Consider the following 22,623-nt stretch of genomic DNA (forward strand, 5'->3'; position numbering starts at 1 on the left):
CTAAACCAATCTATTATTCATTGGTATTTTTGTTTCTTAATAATGCATGTTTGTGTTCAGCAGCAAAATACTTGATGTTAGATAAAGAATTGATGATACGTAAATAATGACTATTAGCCCAATAAAGACATGCTGTCAGCAGAATATCTTCTATCTCTTTCCAACTTAATTGGGAATGCATTGCAGTGTGTACATTATGTTGCTCCAATTAATTCAAATCATTCCTAATTGGGATCTCTTAAATAACTCCCTCCTGGGTCTAGAGAGGAAATTGAATCAAGCATTAAATCAGGAAGTCATCTCTATCTTTAAATATATTATTATTCATAATCAAATATGCTTATGTTGATATTACTAAAGATTAAGAAAAAATTCTTTTCTTGCGTTTTATAAGTAAGGGGTACTGGTTAGTTAAAATGAGGGTTAACTAATAGTGGTAAAAACTAATGAAATATTAAATGTATATTCATTTCTGTGGGCAACTAGAGTTACTTACTTGAAATAATTATGATAGAGAATCAGTGATTCAAATACAAACCTAGAGAGAGCAGAAGCTGACTTACCTATGTGAGTTAGAAAAGAACTCATTACTGTGAATGATGGTGCAGAGATAGTTAAGGAGAAAATTTTAGTGGCAAAATATATAATGGGAAAGGAGGTTTAATGTTGAAATAGTAATAATAATCACATGAAGAAAAAGAGCAATGGCTTTTCATAGGCAACCACAGTGGAAAAAAAAGAAATAAAGGAGCTTTCATATCTCAGGATGGAGAGCATTCTTAATCTATTATTTAGAGCAAGCTTGGGAAATTAAATTACCTTCTAAATACCATATTTTCAGAAGGTATTGAGGAAAGTAAAGGTTTTGGAACTGATGTCATAAGGGACAGGTAAAGGGCTATAATGGCTTAGTATAAAATATAGATTACAAAAAGATAACCATTTTCAAAACTTTTAAAATTTATGACTTGGAAGAAGAGTTACACTTACTTAACCTGAGACAATACAGAATGACCATTATTCCAGCATAGCTGTTAAAGTCTAGGGTTAGGCTAAGATTAACCCTATCACTTTAGGTGAGGAGGGAGGGGCTAAACTGAGGCAGAGTAGATAATGCTTCAACCAAATATGTTCTTGAACACAGTCAAGACACTTATGCTTCTGTTAGTTAAACTTTGATTGTTGCTAGTCGCCTCACCTCTCTAGGATCCATTTCTTCAGTTTTTATGCCACGTCTATTTGAGTTGGCTTGCTGGGTATCAGAAGAGATATTGGTCAAAAGACTGACGCTAACAGACTAAACATGTGTGACTCTACACTTACACACCTAAAGGTGTAAGAATTTTCTAGTTCTTCATCAGAACTGTATTCTATTACAACTATACACAGGAATAATCTCTATTTCCCAGCATCCCTTGAAGCATATCTGATATGTAACTGAGTTCTAGTCAACAGAAAGATAGCAAAAGTGATGCATGCCAGGATATTAGGCCAGGACCATAGATCCTTTGCATGTAATCACCTTTGTTTTTTTCCACTCTGGATGAATATAATGGAAAATGATCCCTGGGGAAAATATGGAAACCAAGTATCAAAAATGGTTGAGTCCCAAGATGAAAGGAGTCATTTGGAAGTGAACAGCTTGTTTATTATCAATACCCACTTATGAATTTATGTGAGCAAGAACTAAAGTTCTAATTTGTTAAGTCACTGATGTTTCAGGGTTTACTATTACTATAGCTGGTGTTATTCTAATTAATATGGAGATCAGAAAGAATGTGGTATTACTAACAGAAACCTAAATTATAATATTGACCTAATCGTTGGGGTGCAGATTATACAGGAGTTGGAGGATGGAAAGATTAAGGATCATATTATGTGGTGGCAAAATATTTGGTAAATGTGTGTCCTTCAATAACTTTTACATCAGACCACATGCAGGTTGAACCTGTAGGTCTCAGCACTGAATGAAGAGTTAGGAAGAGTCAGGCTGAAATGTGTGTACCCAACCATTTGATAGAATTTATACCGTATTGATATAACAGAAGTTAATAACCTTCAGAACATAGATAAGAGTAAAATGTAGTAAAATGATTAGTATGAGATGAGTTTGATTATTAATTACCTTTGTTTTTAATATACTTGTTTATTTAATTGTAAGTGTATAATCTATTATTTAATAGTGGCTGATTAAAAATTGGCTCATACAATTTCAGAAAATTTACTAGTTGACTCTTGTGATCTGGTATGAACTGTTACTAGATACATAACTATCAATTTTGGACTTCTTAAGAAAATAAATGAGTTTCATTTGTTTTACACTATTGACATTTGGGGCTTTGTTTGTGACCACAAATAGCACTGACCTAACTAATGTGCAGGGCTACATTCTTTATTCAGAAATGGCCTATGCCTTCAAATTATTCACTGTTCCTCTGGGTGATAAGGAGTCCCTTAACAATGCTTATACTTTCTGAGATCCAAGGATCTTGTCTGGTGGGTGGTGTTTCCCTGGGCTCCAGTAGGAACTGTGTCACCTGAGACAATAGGCTGTGTGTTTTGAAGGTAGAAGTATGATTGTCAAAATCCAACTCTAGTAGTAAAGCCAACAATCAGAAGTACAGACTTTATAAGGTTTTTTATTATCATAAGGCAACAGGACCATAATGCTTAAATTATTTGCATACTAGGCATCTACCTAAATAAAGGGCAGCTAGAATAACTTCAGAGCAACTAGAAAGCAGATGAGACTGCTGGTATGTATACCATATATATGTCCCTGAATTATTCGTGTTATAAATAGATGTATTATTAAATTGAACAATGCACTTTGATGTAATCATTGAAAATTTCAGTAATATTAAAATTTGGGTTAGAATCAAAGAATTTTCAAGTTGAAAATTGTCCTTCTGGCCCTGGACCTTAAAATCCTGACAAAGAACCCACTTATCTGTGAATCACAACCAGGCAGATCATAAAACCGAGTCACACATAGGAGCGGACATTCTAGGTTGTTTTCCTTGCCCAGTTAACTTTTTTCTAGCTCTGTCTCCCTTTGGTTTAAAGATCTTCATCTGACTCACTTACTCCTCCCAAAGTAGAGCAATAGTATCCACTGGCTTTTGTCGACCCCTCCTTATGTAACTGTCTATTGGAGAAGGGTAGCCTAAGAATGGAGCTCCTACCTTCTGCCCACCCTCTCATAGGATTGGTGCCCAGGACTATTATCATTGGAAGCCCACACTTTTCCCATTGCATCAAGCAAGAGACAACTCCTGTTGACATTTTCCCCAGGAGGGAGGCGGGGATCTGATATGCTGCTCTTGGTGGTAGTCCCGTTCTCTCTCCTACTTGCAGTTTCAATGTTTCTGTAATAGGGAAGAACAAATCTGACTCCATATTGATCTTTTTTATTTTACTTTAACCTCTGTATTCTATTGCTTTTGCTACAAGTTAGTCACTAAAGAGTTGTTGCCTGTAAGTTTAAATTATACATAATGGCCCATCTCTGGGAACCCTGCCTCCTATGTAATGAGCTAAGCTAAAATACCTTTCTTTTTTCTTTTTTTTTTTTTTTAAGAATTTAGGAATTGTTTTGGTCCTTAATCATTTCATAGACAGATTTTATTTTATTTTATTTTTGGCGGTACGCAGGCCTCTCACTGTTGTGGCCTCTCCTGTTGCGGAGCACAGGCTCCGGACGCGCAGGCTCAGCGGCCATGGCTCATGGGCCCAGCCGCTCCGCGGCATGTGGGATCTTCCCAGACTGGGGCACGAACCCGTGTCCTCTGCATTGGCAGGCGAACTCTCAACCACTGCGCCACCAGGGAAGCCCTAAAATACCTTTCTTTAGCTCACATGAAACATCATGATCAAACCCACCTGTGAATAACAGCAGGAAGGAAGAAATTAACACATCCCTTCCAGAGTCTGACCAGAATCAGGACTTTACCCTCTTCCCTTTCAGTGTTAAAGAAGCCTGAATTATAACGTGGAGAAGATAGTTCTTTGGGATATTATTCCACCATCTTCTCAGTCTGCTGGCTTTCCAAATAAAGTCCCTATCCTTTGCCCCAACAACTCATCTCTCAATTAATTGACTTGTCATGCTGCCAGCAGTACGAGCTTGGACTCAGTAACATTTCCAGCAACAACATGCACATCTTGAGTGTTTCTCCTGCTTCCTGGTGGATGTTCAGTAATTTAGTATGCAGATCTATGTTACCAAATGTATGCCAAATTGCTTGTAAACACATAGTCACACACTGAGATACTGATACAAGCCTTGCATACCCTTGCAGGCAGTGTTTTCAATGTTCTCCTTAAACTCTCTCATGGAGATGGACTATTCTAAAAGAATCCTATAATTTTGTTCAATCCCATTTTAAAGTCCTTAGATGGGCATCTAAACTTCTGAAAACATTTGTAGTTTTTGATACTACATCATATCTAGCATGAGCTTTAGAAATTATACAATTGTCTCTCCTGAAAAATTTACTGTTACTTTTGGGTATTTCATGTAGAGATCTGGGCTCATGGATAAAATATTTTAACTACCCAACCAAGTCTGTCATAGGTGTCCCTTCAAATCTGAGAAAGACCTCTCCAGGCCCAAGGTTTTTGTTTCTGTTCTTGTGAATTTTTAAAATTTATTTATTTATTTGTTTATAAGCTGCTTTCTGTAAGTAGGTACTAACTCCATCTTTAATGCCAAAGAACATTTCCCGAAGAAATTATTACAACTTATCCAGTTGTAGACATATCATATAAAATTGGTGAGTCTCGATCCCTGGGTGCTATATAGAATATTTCTCCCCTCCAGAATGTCTATGCCACGAGGAATATATTTTTGATAAATTTTGTCTGACTTTATCTCACACTTCTCAATTCAGCTGGCAAATTGACTGTCATAGGAAGGGTCCTCTTTTGGAGCAGAGAGAACTGAGCCATGGGAAGACCATCGTAATAAGCATGAATGTTTATAATTATAGAATATAAGGGTTCTCTCCTCTGCTCTGCCTATATAAATATGTAGCCTGCATATACAACTATAGTAGCAGATAATGAAAAACTCATTATTTCTTGGAGATAACAACCCATATATTCTTAGGTCTGGATTGCAGCGGGTTGCACCACCTGCTTCTGAGTATACTCATTCAAATCAAACAGCTAAAAGGATTTAGGCAGTAAGTCCTTCCTGGAGCCTCTTTGGAGCTATCTGCTTCCAGAAAAATTATGCTTCCTTAACAGCATCAGAGCTCTTTCTGTGAATAGTAGAGCCTTTGGAGCTGGGCCCATACCAGGGTCTCTGAGGCAAGGTACCTCCCTACTGGGCTGTTGGGGTGATGACTCTGTACCAAGCTACCTTCCATAGCCTTCCCCATTTTTACTTCTGTTCCACAGATGTGGACATCAGGAAAGGATTTCCCTAGTAACCATTCTCTCCACCCCTTCTGTCTCCCAGAGGTCAATCCTCCTCACCTCCCTAACATTTTCTAGTAAGCCACTTCCATACAGATTCCTGAAATCAGAGTCAACTTAAGTCTTGTGTTCCCTAATGAAACTTTTGAAATGCGAAGAAAAGAACTGAAATCGTCAGTGGGTCAAGCTGAAGAATTCAATTCTTTTTAACTGTGTTCTGATGTTTATTTGAGGTAGCTGTAACTCAGTGATTGAAAACCAAGCTTTATTTTGATTATGCCTTTTTTTTAAACATCTTTATTAGAGTATAATTGCTTTACAATGGTGTGTTAGTTTCTGCTTTATAACAAAGTGAATCAGTTATACATATACATATGTTCCCATATCTCTTCCCTCTTGCATCTCCCTCCCTCACACCCTCCCTATCCCACTCCTCTAGGTGGTCACAAAGCACCGACCTGATCTCCCTGTGCTATGTGGCTGCTTCCCACTAGCTATTTATTTTACGTTTGGTAGTGTATATATGTCCATTCCACTCTCTCACTTTGTCACAGCTTACCCTTCCCCCCTCCCCGTATCCTCAAGTCCATTCTCTAGTAGGTCTGTGTCTTTATTCTCTTCTTATCCCTAGGTTCTTCATGACATTTTTTTTTTCTCTTAGATTCCAAATATATGTGTTAGCATAGTATTTGTCTTTCTCTTTCTGACTTACTTCACTCTGTATGACATAATCTAGGTTCATCCACCTCACTACAAATAACTCAGTTTCATTTCTTTTTATGGCTGAGTAATATTCCATTGTATATATGTGCCACATCTTCTTTATCCATTCATCCAATGATGGACACTTAGGTTGCTTCCATCTCCTGGCTATTGTAAATAGAGCTGCAATGAACATTGTGGTACATGACTCTTTTTGAATTATGGTTTTCTCAGGGTATATGCCCAGTAGTGGGATGGCTGGGTCATATGGTAGTTCTAATTTTAGTTTTTTAAGGAACCTCCATACTGTTCTCCATAGTGGCTGTATCAATTTACATTCCCACCAACAGTGCAAGAGTGTTCCCTTTTCTCCACACCCTCTCCAGCATTTATTGTTTCTAGATTTTTTGATGATGGCCATTCTGACTAGTGTAAGATAATATCTCATTGTAGTTTTGATTTACATTTCTCTAATGATTAATGATGTTGAGCATTCTTTCATGTGTTTCTTGGCAACCTATATATCTTCTTTGGAGAAATGTCTATTTAGGTCTTCTGCCCATTTTTGGATTGGGTTGTTTGGTTATTTGTTATTGAGCTGCATGAGCTGCTTGTAAATTTTGGAGATTAATCCTTTGTCAGTTGCTTCATTTGCAAATATTTTCTCCCATTCTGAGGGTTGTCTTTTGGTCTTGTTTATGGTTTCCTTTGCTATGCAAAAGGTTTTAAGTTATGGTCACCTTATCTTTGATAAAGGAGGCAAGAATATACAATGGAGAAAAGACAGCCTCTTCAGTAAGTGGTGCTGGGAAAACCGGATAGGTACATGTAAAAGTATGAGATTAGAACTCTACCTAACACCATACACAAAAATAAGCTCAAAATGCATTAAAGATCTAAATGTAAGGCCAGAAACTATCAAACTCTTAGAGGAAAACATATGCAGAACACTCTATGACATAAATCACAGCAAGATCCTTTTTGACCCACCTCCTAGAGAAATGGAAATAAAAACAAAAATAAACAAATGGGACCTAATGATTATGCCTTTTGTTTAATGCTACAGAATAGCATTTTCAATGATGGCGAGAGGTTTTTAGTGAAAAGAACCATGTCTAATGGGTATTGAAATGCAATTTCACAGACATTTTTGGAACAGTTCCTCTAATAATATTACTTTAAACTTAACTAATTTATTTGTTTAATGTGAAGTTAGCCAGAAAACTAAAATCAGAGAAATAAAAACTACCATGGCTGTTTTCATATGCAAAACATCAAAAATAATTAAATAAATGCACACAGACACACAAAAACTGACTTACATCTTTTGACCAAAATAGATTTTATCAACATGATTGCCATACAAAAAAACCAGGGCTGTTATTTGATAGATTATTTTTGAAAGGTGGGTCAGCATCACAACATTTCCTGTAAGGACTTGTTTCATTATGTCAGTGATTGTAAGAGAGACTAAATCGTAAAAGACTACTTCCAACTATAAATAGGTCACATATTCATATACATAACTTTTTCTCACAATTGGGAACTTAAGCAAATAATTTGGCATATTTTTATCACAAGGAAAATATTGAAGCAGAAGCAGAGAGAAATAAATATCCTCTAGAATTCCAATCCTAAAATGGAAATATCACCCAAAGCTTTTCTATGAGTATTTAAGTAAAAATCTTCTCAATATTGCTTACTAGGTGCTTGGGGTCATTATATTACTTTTTTTTTTTTTTTTTTTTTTTTTTTGCGATACGCGGGCCTCTCACTGTTGTGGCCTCTCCCGCTGCGGAGCACAGGCTCTGGACGCGCAGGCTCAGCGGCCATGGCTCACCGGCCCAGCCACTCCGCGGCATGTGGGATCTTCCTGGACCGGGGCACGAACCCGTGTCCCCTGCATCGGCAGGTGGACTCTCAACCACTGTGCCACCTGGGAAGCCCCATTATATTACTTTGAGTCAGGGAAAGTACTGGGATGATATACTGACCTGGAGAATAATAGAACTTTCCTTTCTTTTTTCTTCTCTAATGACACCAGGTAACTACACTGGAACAATAAAAGAATAATATTTTAGAAAAATAAATTAGAGAAGTAAAGTTATTCTCACTTCAGTTAAATGTGTTCCATGAAACGTGTAGAGGGGAGTTGAAAAAGCAAGTCCTTTATTAGTATGAGATCAATAAGTGTGTTGTGTTCTAACTCAGGCCATGTCCCCAAGTGGCCTGGATACTACATAAAAAATGAATGTTTTGCACTACACAATACTCATATGAACAGCAATTTTATTTTTATTATTTCAGATGCTATTAGTATTCATCTTCAGACCCATAGAGCTAATAAGAATTCTATTGCCATCATAGTCTCTTTGAAAGAAGAAATGAGCGATACAAATACCTTATTTTCCCCTGCTAATTACCATAATGTTTCTTGATGGAAAAATGCATCATCTCCTGATATTCATTGTTAGGAGAGAGTGTTAAAATATCAGTTATAATATTTTCCTCACTTCGTACTTGGAAATAAATACATGGAGTCTGGGGTCTCTCTCAATTTCAGAACATTCTGACCTCAGACACAGCTTTATCACAGTATTGGCTGCTGACTTAGTTGTTAGAATAATTGTTTTGTTAAAGTTGAGAGAAGAGGCAAAGAAAAGTTCATAATTTATTGATCTGTTTTTCTGGCTGGTTTGAAATAAGTGAATTGGTATCAATTCTCTATGCATATATTGATTATTATATAAAAGGACCTGTAAAAGGGGCAGTATTCAACTGTTGAAAGTGGCTAAAAATATTTCCTGATAAACGTTATGAGAGTTCCATGGGGTCAATTTTATTTGAGCACTGCATTCGTGTTTTTGTTATTCTCAAATAAAAGAGAAAGCTAATTTAAATCAGGTACAGCTCTGTTTACTTGTGAATCCTAAGGGATCAATGATCCTAATGGGTTGACAGCAAAGATCTAAACTGAAAATCACATTGGCCAATTCAAGTTTCATAACTAGTATCTAATTCTCATAAATCTTTGAAGTTCATTAAATTAAATTTTTAATGCATGTTGTTCCACTAAGAAAAATTGGAACCATCATGCTGATATTTCCTTCATCTGAATCTTTCTGCCCACTGCTTTAAATGTAAGTCTTGCAAGCATGGCCAGTACACACATGAAGATAAGTAGAATGATCATTATCGAATATTATAAATGCTTCAAACATAGCAGGTATTTTCAGAAACAACTTTGAGGAAACAAATTTCTGACAAGTAGAATAGAAATAAATAGAATTGACGTTTTCATTTCCATTTCAAATTTTTTAAACATGTTGATACACTTACAGGCAAATCTGTTTTTACTGTGCTTTGCTTTCTTGAACTTCACAAATATTGCATATTTTATAAATTGAAGGTTTGTGACAACCCTGCTTTGTTAGAAGATGGTTAGCAGTTTTTAGCAATAAGATAATTTTAATTAAGATATGTACATTATTTTTTTAAGACATAATGCTATTTCACATTTGAGAGACTGCACTATAGTGTAGACATAACTTTTATATGCACTGGGAAACCAAAAATTTTGTGTGGCATTACTGAGATATTCACATTATTGCCGTGGTCTAGAACCATACCTGCAATATCTGTGAGGTATGGTTGTACAAATTTTAAAAGCATAGAAATATATGAAGTATAATGGAGTGGTCGGAAGATCACACTGATACATATAATGAATGTGAATCTGGCAATGACAAATACAGACTAGTACAGTTTGGTATTATTACCTCAACTATGAGAGGTAATATGACTATGCTATTGCTGTCCATAATATGATTTTCTTTGGGTAAAGTTTCAAACAACAGAGTACAATTTACCTTAAATTTACCCCACTGGTTTTTTTGTTTTGGACAATTTAGTGTATATTAAGACATTGCAGAAACTATTTGTGCTTATATGTAAAATATAGTTGGTTCCAGATTCAAATAATGTAGTCTCTTCACCCCATCTTTCATGAATAATTGGCAAATAATGTAGTCTTCTCACCCCATCTTTCATGAATAATTGTGGGAGCAGGAATTTATTCTTCATTTTGTAGGAAAATCCTATGCATTGCTGGATGTCTTTTATCCCAGGAACCTTCCAATGAAATGCCTGTGGTATCCCCCCAAACATTTTCACAACCAAAGATATCCACATACATTTCTAAAATACTCACTTGGTGTGGTTCTACTCTTCATGAAAACTATTGCTTATGATTTATGCTATATGTTAGATACTATATATTATATGAGTAACTGGATGTAGTCACTGCCATTGTTTCAGTATGAACAGAACTAAGAACTGAGACCTTGGAGTAGAACTCACAGAGAGGAAGCTTTCAGCCTAAGACAGACTGAGCACTTCCAGAATGTAATATGCTCCTGGTAAGTAGACAAGTTCAGAAAAAATGAATTACCCAATAGTAATTTGACAAAAAGTAATTCTTCTGATGATTAATTGAATGGTCAAATTTCCAAGAATGAATTAGTATAATATCATTTTCTGAATTTAGTGGTTTTTTTCAGTTATTAATTCACAAAATATCATTTCTAAAGTGATTTATATTTTTCTGACACTCAATTGTTATTTTATTTGGAGAAAGAAAATTTCTTGTGAATTTTGAATTCTGGGTGTTGTTCACATTACAAGGTCAAGGATTTTATAAATGGTTAGGTGTGTTTATTTCCAAAATATTTTCATTCTCACTTACATTTGTTTTATTATTGTGTTGATTTGCAAATATCTAAGCACATGTTCAATGATCATCTGTCTAGTCTATTTTAGGTTGAATATTTGCATTTACCTGTAAAATGACTACAAGATTAATAATATTTCAACTAAATTTATCTTTTTTTTGTTTTGTTTCATTTTTTAAAAAAAGTATTTATTTTATTTATTTATTTTTGGCCACGTTGGGTCTTCATTGCTGCGTGCGGGCTTTCTCTAGTTGCGGCGAGTGGGAGCTACTCTTCTTGGCGGTGCATGGGCTTCTCATTGTGGTGGGTTCTAGGTGCATGGGCTTCAGTAGTTGTGGCACACGGACTCAGTAGTTGTGGCACATGGGCTTAGTTGCTCCCCGGCATGTGGGATCTTCCCGGATCAGGGCTTGAACCCGTGTCCCCTGCATTGGTAGGTAGATTCTTAACCGCTGCACCACCAGGGAAGTCCCTCAACTAAATTTATCTTGTATTATGGGTTCTTCCTTTTAGTGTTTCTGGTAATTATTTATAAGCAGTTACTTGTCTTGTCATCATTTTGAATGATGACTGAGGAACATGGTCATGTTTAATTCATTGAATATTTATATCTCCTAAAATCTTTAGCTCCTTGTCACAGCACTCTATAAGTGCTCAAAGAATAGCTCTTGTTTCACTCACTGATATCTGAGACTTGAGCCTGAAGCAGATTTGACAGACTATGTCTGTGTCTACCTGTTAGGAAAAGGGCCAGCTGGGTCTGGTCCTGCAGGGAAGGGAGTGTGACAAATCAAACTTGAATGATCACCAACATATATATAAAATAACCAGCCAGTTTCTTTTTTTTCTTTAATTTTCCCACTCGTTGCATGATTGCCATGTCAATGGACTACTCAATGAATCATTTTTAATGAATTGGTCAATTTGAGAAAGTATCTGATTCAAAATCTTAAAAAAATTGTTTTTTATTTGCGTAGAATCCAATGCTTGCTGGAACTGATCACATCATCAGATAAATTTAGACTGAACTAGACACAGCCTGTGTTTCTCATGTCTGACCACTGAGATATAGAAAGGCAAATTAGAAGAACCAGGATCCCTGATAGAGTGGTCACTGGTACCTTTCTATATGCCATTCATATCTCTCCTTTATTGCTCCCCCTTCTCTTGTTGCTTCAGAAGATTGAGAGGTAAATTTCTTTAAAACACTATATTCATAAACTATGGGGAAAATAAAATGTACTACAATGAACCCCTCTCATTGCTCCTGCATCAGATACACAACATGGGAGAATCATGACAAGCAAGTATCAGAGGAATGTAGTGTCTGTGCATTTGCCTGTTCACAAAGCACCTCAGCTACACTTAAGTAGAAACTGAAATATTTTATTTACTAATGTTGGAAAAATCCCCTTTCCATCTTCAGAAGATTCCAGCATCTGAGGAAGTAAACTGTTGAGCTATTAAGATTTATTGAGCTATTTAGATTAAAATTATTCTCCTCCTCAAAAGAAATTAAAGAAGGTGGGGGGGATGTACTGTACTAAGATTGGAAGGAGTACAGGGAGGGCAATGAAAAAATGTTGGTTGCTTTCTTTTTCCTTGTTTGCTTTTTTTTGTCAGTTAAAATGCCCAAATGAAGCAATTTTAGTGTCTTTCCTAATGTGGAAAGGATAATCAAGCCCATTTTACTTTAACCACTTGCGTCTCTCGCCTGCGATTCCTGCAATTTTGCACATTCTAAATATAAGTACAAAATGGAAGTACCTATTGAAAAAATTTGTCTTCAAAATGTAATTCATCTACACAGTATGTCTAGAACACATATATTTTTGAAACAAAGATAAATTGCCTGACATTTTTATAATTTCATTATTAATGAATAAAAAAAAGCAATTTTTGAAAAACAAAATAGTATAATTTTAATTCATATTGCCTTAATGGCTGAAGACCAGAGGTAAAATAAACAAAACAGGAAGAGAAAATAGTACATATGGGTAATGTGACTTGGAAAATCACATTACTAAGGAACCATAAGTTTTGACTTTAATAACTTTAATATGATTCAATTTTAACATTATAATGCCTCACATTCCTAATTATCACGTTTTTCTGCATACCATATTCCTCGTTCTTGGAATTGTTGCTAGCACTATTTCCTGATTAGCACATTTATTTTATTTTTGTCTCTTAAAGACATTCAGACATTTCAGTGTAATAATTTTCCAGCTGCATTTTGGCATTCTTCACTCAAAAAATTGTTTTTAGAATGTTAAAACTCCTAGACATTTCACATCTTAAAAATGCTTAGAGAAGTATATTTCCTCACTTTTATTCATATGCATTTACAATTTATTTTAAATGGGCAACAAAATCAAAATAATTAAACATATTAAAGAACCTATCATTCCCTCTCAGTCCATTTCTCAAATTTGTACATTGTATGTAAAGAAATACAAACTTTGATTATCTGTGCCATATGAAGTAATCATATGGATTATTTGAAATCAGAAATAATCATCTAATCTGTTTTAAAAATTATCTCTGAAGTATATTAGATAATGCCTCTGCATCCCATTTTCCTTCTTAAAAATGTCTTGGGCTTTCCTGGTGGCACAGTGGTTGAGAGTCCGCCTGCCGATGCAGGGGACATGGGTTCGTGCCCCGGTCCGGGAAGATCCCACATGCCGCGGAGCGGCTGGGCCCGTGAGCCATGGCCGCTGAGCCTGCTTGTCCGGAGCCTGTGCTCCGCAGCGGGAGAGGCCACAACAATGAGAGGCCCGCGTACCGCAAAAAAAAAAAAAAAAGAAAGAAAAAAAAATGTCTTAAGGCAGAAGTGTTAAAATGTTTTTATTTAAATGGCAGAAATACCTATTATATCAAAATCTTATACAAGACCGCTTTATGAAAAAGATCAAAATACAGTTACTTTGGATGAATCAGAGGCCTGTATTCTCCTATATAATTTTCTACTTTTCTCTGTAGCAGCTTGTGAAAATCCAAAATTAACCCAAGATTACACAAAACGCTGTTGGAAAATCAGTCTGTTGTCAAACTTAAAAAGAAAATTTGATTCCTGGCTAATAAATCAAGAAAAGAAGCATTGTTTTCCACTCTTGCCCCTCACCTCCTTCCCAATTCACTTGATCCACCCTAGGCTTTGACAATACTTTGTACTTAACCTTTCACTACTCTCTCATTATATTTCATATTTTATTCTTTATGTTTCTTTCCAGCAAGTTTGGCTTCCCCATAGATTTAGAGATAGTAGTCATCAAGGTTTTTAAACCCCCATTTGCTAACACCATGCTGGACATACAGTAGCTAGTCAAGAAATGTTTGCTAAATGAGTGAACTGATGAACCATAAATAATTGACTAAATATGTAAATTAAAGAAGAAATAACATATATATTGATCAACAGACTAATTAGTATAAGAGAATGTTCAGTAATACTAATTTGCTACTAATAATTCATTTGTATATAATCAAATCTACCAACATTTTGGTTTGTGGGTCTATAACCTCAATAAAAAGTCACCTTTCCACAAGTGTAAACAAATCTCTTCCCCTATAATTTGGATTTGCCATCTTTCTATGTTTGTAAGAACTTTTTTGTTATAGATTATTATCCTCTTCTCCATTTTTAATCTTTCCTCCACTAATCATTTCCCTTCAGAAAATAAAGACTCTCAAATTTGTCTAAAATTAAACACACACACACACACACACACACACAGAAACAAATTCCTTTAATCCATTAGCACTTTATTTCTCATCATTCACAGTCAAGCATGTAACAACACTGTCTACTCTTTTTTCACTAACCCACTTTTCATGTATTCAACCTACTGCCTGTGACTCACCTGTTATCACTTCAATGCATATGTTGGGAGGCGGAGATATTGAATAATATCCTCCGAACTGAGAAGGAACTTTAAGACCAAGAACAAAAGCATGCAACTCCATATAGTACAATTTTGAAGTTTTTTGTGAGTAACTTACATACAGGCAAGATCAGTGGGACAATGGTGATTCAGAAGCATTCACAGCTGTACTCCGCACATGCATAGAATTTTCATACAAAATGAAGAAAAAATTCCTGCCCCTATAAGACCTTTCATCTTGCCATTCAGTCATGCAAGATGGGGTGAGGAGACTATATTATCTGAGTTCTGCTAGCATGGAATTCATTTTTCCTAATGGAGGAAGGCTACTCCCTAGCTACACAACACTGGTTCCACTGAATTGGAAGATGAGATTTCCAACTTGCCACTTTGTGCTCCTTATGAAATCAACCCAACACATACAAAAAGGGGTTTACTCTTCTGCTTTGGCTGATTGATCATGATTATGAAATAGATTTGCAGTTTTACAACAGGGGCAAAGAGGAATATGTATGGGACCCTTGGGAGTATCTGCAGTACCTCTTAGTTCTTTTATATCTAATAGTAAAGATTAATGATAGGATAAGCAAAAAAAAAAAAAAAAAAAAGGGAGGCCTTTTGAGGGCTCACTTCCTTCAGAATGACAGTTTAGTCATCCTCCCTACCAAAATCTTTACCAGTTGATATTTTTTTCCAAAGAGCAAGGGAATAGAGAAAGCTTATAGAAGAAAGAAATAAAAATATTAACAATAGACATAACCATTTACTGAGATATGGACTATAGTTTTTTATACAGTTTCCCTTTGCATTTATATGTATAGTTATTAGTGTATATTAATTATACTTTCCCTTTATTTCTTTTAATTCTATATACAATATATCACTGGTTACTTTCAAAATTTAGTCTTCACAAAACAGAATATTTGGTGGAACTGTGACTGAATTTGATTAGTGATTATATTATATCCAGTAATGGCTATTGGAACTATGAGTCTCATCATTGTAGTGAGAGGGAAAGGACTTCACACTGTACAAAGGAAAACACTTTTTAAAAAGTTGTTTATTTGTTTTATGGAAATTCACACTACATGAAGGGTGCATTTGGAAACTGAAGTGCCAAAAAGATCAACTGTGCCCATTAACAAAATTGCCTCTCATCTCATAATTCATCTTCTTTTCTTATGGTACTAGAACTAGACCTCACAGATATTTCACCTTTTCCAGCTTTCTTTAAGAGAGGGTCCTTGACAGAAAGACACTGTAAACCAGAGAAGTGGAAAAGCACTTCCTTCCTGTATCTGATGTGCTGTTTTTCAACCTGACAGCCAATACAGTGGCATCTGGGAAGCCAGGTAGCACTCACTTCAGCTGTCCACAAGGAGAAGCTGTGGCCAACACCTAGGATATTTCTTTTTCGTCACCAAGCAGGTCACTCCTTCAGAACAACTGTGGTCATGCCCTCCTGAAAGATTTTCCACTATCATGTGGTTTTCTTTATAACCTCCAGCAAGTTTCTTTACCACTGGCAATCTGCATGTTTTTATGGTAGCCATTCCCTTGCCAAAAATACCTGAATCTCTGCATTAGCAAGGGACCTCATCTAAGTTCTTAGTTCTTTTCTTCTTCACTCTCCCTCTCAGCCCTAGAGGTAATAGCTGCTTTCTGCATTTGCTACTTCAGAACAATGTAATATTCTTTTTTTAACCTCTTTTAGTAATTAACAAATATTTATATTAAGTTCTTCCTGCTTCAATTACTAGTATGTTTTCTATTTCCTAAGTGCAGCCTGACAAATGCTGAAGGATTTCCTCAGGCAGAAATAAATGGTCCCATAAGGAAGCACAGGAACCAAGAAAGGAAGGAGAAACAATGAGAAGGGTAAATATAATTGCATGCTAACTGCATTGCAATGTCTTGTGAAGTTTCCAATATATGATGCAATAAAATACATGGTGATAAGAGCACGAAAGGTGGAAGGAGGATTAATGCAGTTAAGTGATTCTTCAAAGCTGGCATTTTCGAAGGAAGAGAGTACTGCTTTATACAAGATTTTAATAAGAAGATGCATATCACATTACAGAAGATAAACCTTGAAAAAATAGTATAACTGTGTATAAATAAGACACTATTACTGAAGAAACACTGAATGATAATAATAATAATAATAATAAAACCAAAAAAACTTGGTTATTACAGAAAAAGCTGATCAAGTAGAGAAACATATCGGACAGAAAGAAAACATTGAGAGGATTTCGATATAAGTTCAGATACAAATATTAAAGTTAAAGTAAAATTGAAGTAAAAAAATAAAATAACATTCTATCTCCACTATAAAAAATAAAATAAATTTTAGTGGATTTTGAAACTTTAATTAAAAGACAAATATCAAATATCATCACACTGGAGTAAAGGAAAATCAAAACCCAACTCTATACTGATGTCTTTAAAAATCAGAATACAGAATTACACAGAAAGTTTAGAAAAAAAGAAATGGATAACAATGCTATCCAAAATAAAGCTGAAATGTTCAGTCAATAAATGAGACATTTCAAAATGACTAAAAATTTAAGTCTTCAGATTCAAAATATTACAAACTTATTTACATTCCACTAAAATGTCCAAAGTACAATTTATGGAAATATGAAAGAACTAGGCAAACCCACACTCATAATGGGAAAATTTAAAACATCACTTTCAGTATCTGACAGAGAAATAAAAAGCAGAAAAAAAAATCTACAAGAATAATGATTGAGAGGGACCTTCAAGATGGTGGAGGAGTAAGGCGTGGTGATCACCTTCCTCCACACAAATACATCAAAAATACATCTACATGTGGAACAACTCCTACAGAGCACCTACTGAATGCTGGCAGAAGACCTCAGACTTCCCAAAAGGCAAGAAACTCCCCACGTACCTGGGTAGGGCAAAAGAAAAAGGAATAAAACAGAGACAAAAGAATACGGAGGGAGCTGTGAAGGAGGAAATGTTTCTAAACACTAGGAAGCCTCTTCACTGGCAGAGACTGGGGGTGGGCTGGGAGGGAAGCTTTGGAGAGATGGAGGACAGCACAGCAACAGGGGTACAGAGGGCAAAGTGGAGAGATTTCCGCACAGAGGATCAGTGCTGACCAGCAGTCACCAGTCTGAGAGGATTGTCTGCTCGCTCGCTGGGGTGGGTTGGGGCTGGGAGCTGAGGCTCGGGTTTAAGAGGTCAAATCCCAGGGAGAGGACTGTGGTTGGCTGCGTGAACACAGCCTGAAGGGGGCTAGTGTGCCACAGCTAGCCAGGAGGGAGTCCGGGAAAAACACTGGACCTGCCTAAGAGGCAACAGACCATTGTTTCGGGGTGCACGAGTAGAGGGGATTCAGAGCACCATCTAAACGAGCTCCACAGATGGGCGCGAGCTGCGGCTAACAGCACGGACACCAGAGATGGACATGAAACGCTAATGCTGCTGCTGCAGCCACCAAGAAACCTGTGTGCAAGCCCAGGTCACTATCCACACATCCCCTCCTGGGAGCCTGTGCAGCCTGCCACTGCCAGGGTCCCATGATGCAGGAACAACTTCCCCAGGAGAACACATGGCGCGTCCCAGGCTGTTGCAATATCATGCTGGCCACTGCCGCCGCAGGCTCGTCCCGCATTCCGTACCCCTCCCTCCCCCCAGCCTGAGTGAGCCAGAGCCCCCGAATCAGTGGCTCCTTTAACCCCGTCCTGTCTAAGTGAAGAACAGAGGCCCTCAGACGACCTACATGCAGAGGCGGGTCCAAATCCAAAGCTGAACACAGGAGATGCACTAACAAAGAAGAGAAAGGGAAATCTCTCCCAGCAGCCTCAGGAGCAGCAGATTAAATCCCCACAATCAACTTGATGTACCCTGTATCTGTGGAATACCTGAATAGACAACGAATCATCCCAAAATTGTGGTGGTGGACATTGGGAGCAACTGTAGACTTGGAGTTTGCTGTCTGCAACTGAATTGTTTCTGATTTTTATGTTTATCTTAGTTTAGTGTTTAGCACTTGTCATCATTGGTGGATTTGTTTATCGGTTTTGTTGTTCTCTTTTTTAAAATTATTTTTCTATTTCTTTATTTTAATATTTTTTTTCTTTTTTAAATCTATTATTACTACTATTTTCCTTCCTTCCTTTTTTCTCCCTTTTCTTATGAGCTGTGTGGCTGACAGGGTCTTGGTGCTCTGGCCTGTTGTCAGGCCTGAGCCTCTGAGGTGGGAGAGCCAAGGTCAGAACATTGGACCACCAGAGACCTCCCAGCCCCCCATAACATCAATTGGCAAGAACTCTCCTAGAAATCTCCGTCTCAACGGTAAGACCCATTACCACTCAAAAGCCAGCAAACTCCAGTGCTGGATGCCCCATTCCAAACAACTAGCAAGACAGGAACACAACTGCACCCATTAGCAGAGAGGCTGCCTAAAATCATACTAAATTCACACACACCCCAAAACACACCACCAGACACGGCCCAGCTCACCAGAAAGACAAGATCCAGCTCCACCCACCAGAACACAGGCACCAGTCCCCTCCACCAGAAAGCTGACACAAGCCACTGAACCAATCTTAGCCACTGGGAGCAGACACCAAAAACAACGGGAACTATGAACCTGCAGCCTGTGAAAAGGAGACCCCAAACACAGTAAGTTAAACAAAATGAGAAGACAGAGAAATATGAAGCAGATGAAGGAGCAAGGTAAAACCCCACCAGACCAAACAAATGAAGAGGAAATAGGCAGTCTACATGAAAAAGAATTCAGAGTAATGATAGTAAAGATGATCCAAAATCTTGGGAATAGAATAGAGAAAATACAAGAAATGATTAACAAGAACCTAGAAGAACTAAAGGGCAAACAAACAATGATGAACACATAATAAATGAAATTTAAAATTCTCTAGAAGGAATCAATGGCAGAATAACTGAGGCAGAATAATGGATAAGTAACCTGGAATATAAAATAGTGGAAACAACTGCCACAGAGCAGAATAAAGAAAAAAGAACGAAAAGAACTGAGGACAGTCTCAGAGACCTCTGGGACAACATTAAATGCACCAACATTGGAATTTTAGGGGTCACAGAAGAAAAAGAGAAAAAGAAAGGAACTGACAAAACATTTGAAGAGATTATAGTTGAAAACTTCCCTAACATGAGAAAGGAAATAGTCAATCAAGTGCAGGAAGGGAAGAGAGTCCATTACAGGATAAATCCAAGGAGAAACATGCCAAGACACATAGTAATCAAACTATCAAAAATTAAATACAAAGAAAAAATATTAAAGCAGCAAGGGAAAAAACAACAAATAACATACAAGGGAACCCCCATAAGGTTAACAGTTGATCATTCAGCAGAAACTCTGCAAGCCAGAAGGGAGTGGCAGGACATATTTAAAGTGATGAAAGAGAAAAACCTATAACCAAGATTACTCTAACCAACAAGGATCTCATTCAGATTTGACAGAGAAATTTAAAACCTTTACAGACCAGCAAAAGTTAAGAGAATTCAGCACCACCAAACCAGCTTTACAACAAATGCTAAAGGAACTTCTCTAGGCTGGAAACACAAGAGAAGGAAAAGATCTACAAATAAAAACCCAAAACAATTAAGAAAATGGTAATAGGAACATACATATTGATAATTACCTTAAATGTAAATGGTTTAAATGCTCCAACCAAATGACATAGACTGGCTGAATGGGTACAAAAACAAGACCTATATATGCTGTATACATGAGACCCACTTCAGACCTAGGGACACATACAGACTGAGAGTGAGGGGATGGAAAAAGATATTCCATGCAAATGGAAATCAAAAGAAAGCTGGAGTAGCAATTCTCATATCACACAAAATAGACTTTAAAATAAAGACTATTACAAGAGACAAAGACGGACACTACATAATGATCAAGGGATCAATCCAAGAAGATGTAACAATTGTAAATACTTATGCACCCAACATAGGAATACCTCAACACATAAGGCAAATGCTAACAGCCATAAAAGGGGAAATCGACAGGAACACATTAATAGTATAGGGGACTTTAACATCGCACTTTCATCAATGGACAGATCATCCAACATGAAAATAAATAAGGAAACACAAGCTTCAAATGACACATTAAACAAGATGGATTTAACTGATATTTATAGGACATTCCATCCAAAAGCAACAAAATACACTTTCTTCTCAAGTGTTCATGGAACATTCTCCAGGATACACCATATCTTGGGTCACAAATCAAGTCTTGGTAAATTTAAGAAAATTGAAATTGTATCAAGTATCTTTTCCAACCACAACACTATGAGACAAGATATCAATTACAGGAAAAAAAAATTATAAGCACATGAAGGCTAAACAATACACTACTAAATAACCAAGAGATCACTGCAGAAATCAAAGAAGAAATCAAAAAATGCCTAGAAAAAAATGACAATACATGATGACCCAAAACCTATGGGATGCAGCAAAAGCAGTTCTAAGAGGGAAGTTTATAGCAATACAATCCTACCTCAAGAAACAAGAAATATCTCAAATAAACAACTTAACCTTACACCTAAAGCAATTAGAGAAAGAACAACAACAACAAAAAAACAAAAACAAAGTTATCAGAAGGAAAGAAATCATAAAGATCAGATCAGAAATAAATGAAAAATAAATGAAGGAAACAATAGAAAAGATCAATGATATTAAAAGCTGGTTCTTTGAGAAGATAAATAAAATTGATAAACCATTAGCCAGACTCATCAAAGAAAAAAAGAAGAGTCAAATCAACAGAATTAGAAATGAAAATGGAAAAGTAACAACAGACACTGCAGAAATACAAAGGATCATGAGATATTACTACAAGCAACTATATTCCAATAAAATGGACAACCTGGAAGAAATGGACAATTCTTAGAAAAGCACAATCTTCCAAGACTGAACCAGGAAGAAATAGAAAATATAAACAGGTTAATCACAAGCACTGAAATTGAAACTGTGATTAAAAATCCTCCAACGGGGCTTCCCTTGTGGCACAGTTATTGAGAGTCTGCCTGCCGATGCAGGGAACGTGGGTTCGTGCCCCGGTCCGGGAAGATACCACATGCCGTGGAGCGGCTGGGCCCGTGAGCCATGGCCGCTGAGCCTGCGCGTCTGGAGCCTGTGCTCCACAACAGGATAGGCTGCAGCAGTGAGAGGCCAGCGTACCGCAAAAAAAAAAAAAAAGTTAAAAAATTGTCCAACAAACAAAAGCCCAGACCTGATGGTTGCACAGGCGAATTCTATCAAACATTTAGAGAAGAGCTAACACCTATCCTTCTCAAACTCTTCCAAAATATAGCAGAGGGAGGAACACACCCAAACTCATTCTATGAGGCCACCATCACCCTAATACCAAAACCAGACAAGATGTCACTAAAACAGAAAACTACAGGCCAATATCACTGATGACCATAGATGCAAAAATCCTCAACGAAATACTAGCAAACAGAATCCAACAGCACATTAAAAGGATCATACACCATGATCAAGAGGGATTTATCCCAGGAATGCAAGGATTCTTCAATATACACAAATTAATCAGTGTGATATACCATACTAACAAATTGAAGGATAAAAACATGATAATTTCAATAGATGCAGAAAAAGCTTTCAACAAAACTCATCACCCATTTATGATAAAAAACCACCACCACCATTGATACAACCACTATGGAGACAGTATGGAGGTTCCTTAAAAAATTAAAAACAGAACTACCATGTGACCCAGCAATCCCACTACTGGGCATATATATACCCAGAGAAAACCATAATTCAAAAAGATACATGCACCCCAATGGTCTTTGCAGCGCTATTTACAGTAGCTAGGACATGGAAACAACCTAAATGTC

This window comes from Grampus griseus (genome assembly GCF_964374135.1).
Source record: "Grampus griseus genome assembly, chromosome: 13".
NCBI classification, from domain to species: domain Eukaryota; kingdom Metazoa; phylum Chordata; class Mammalia; order Artiodactyla; family Delphinidae; genus Grampus; species Grampus griseus.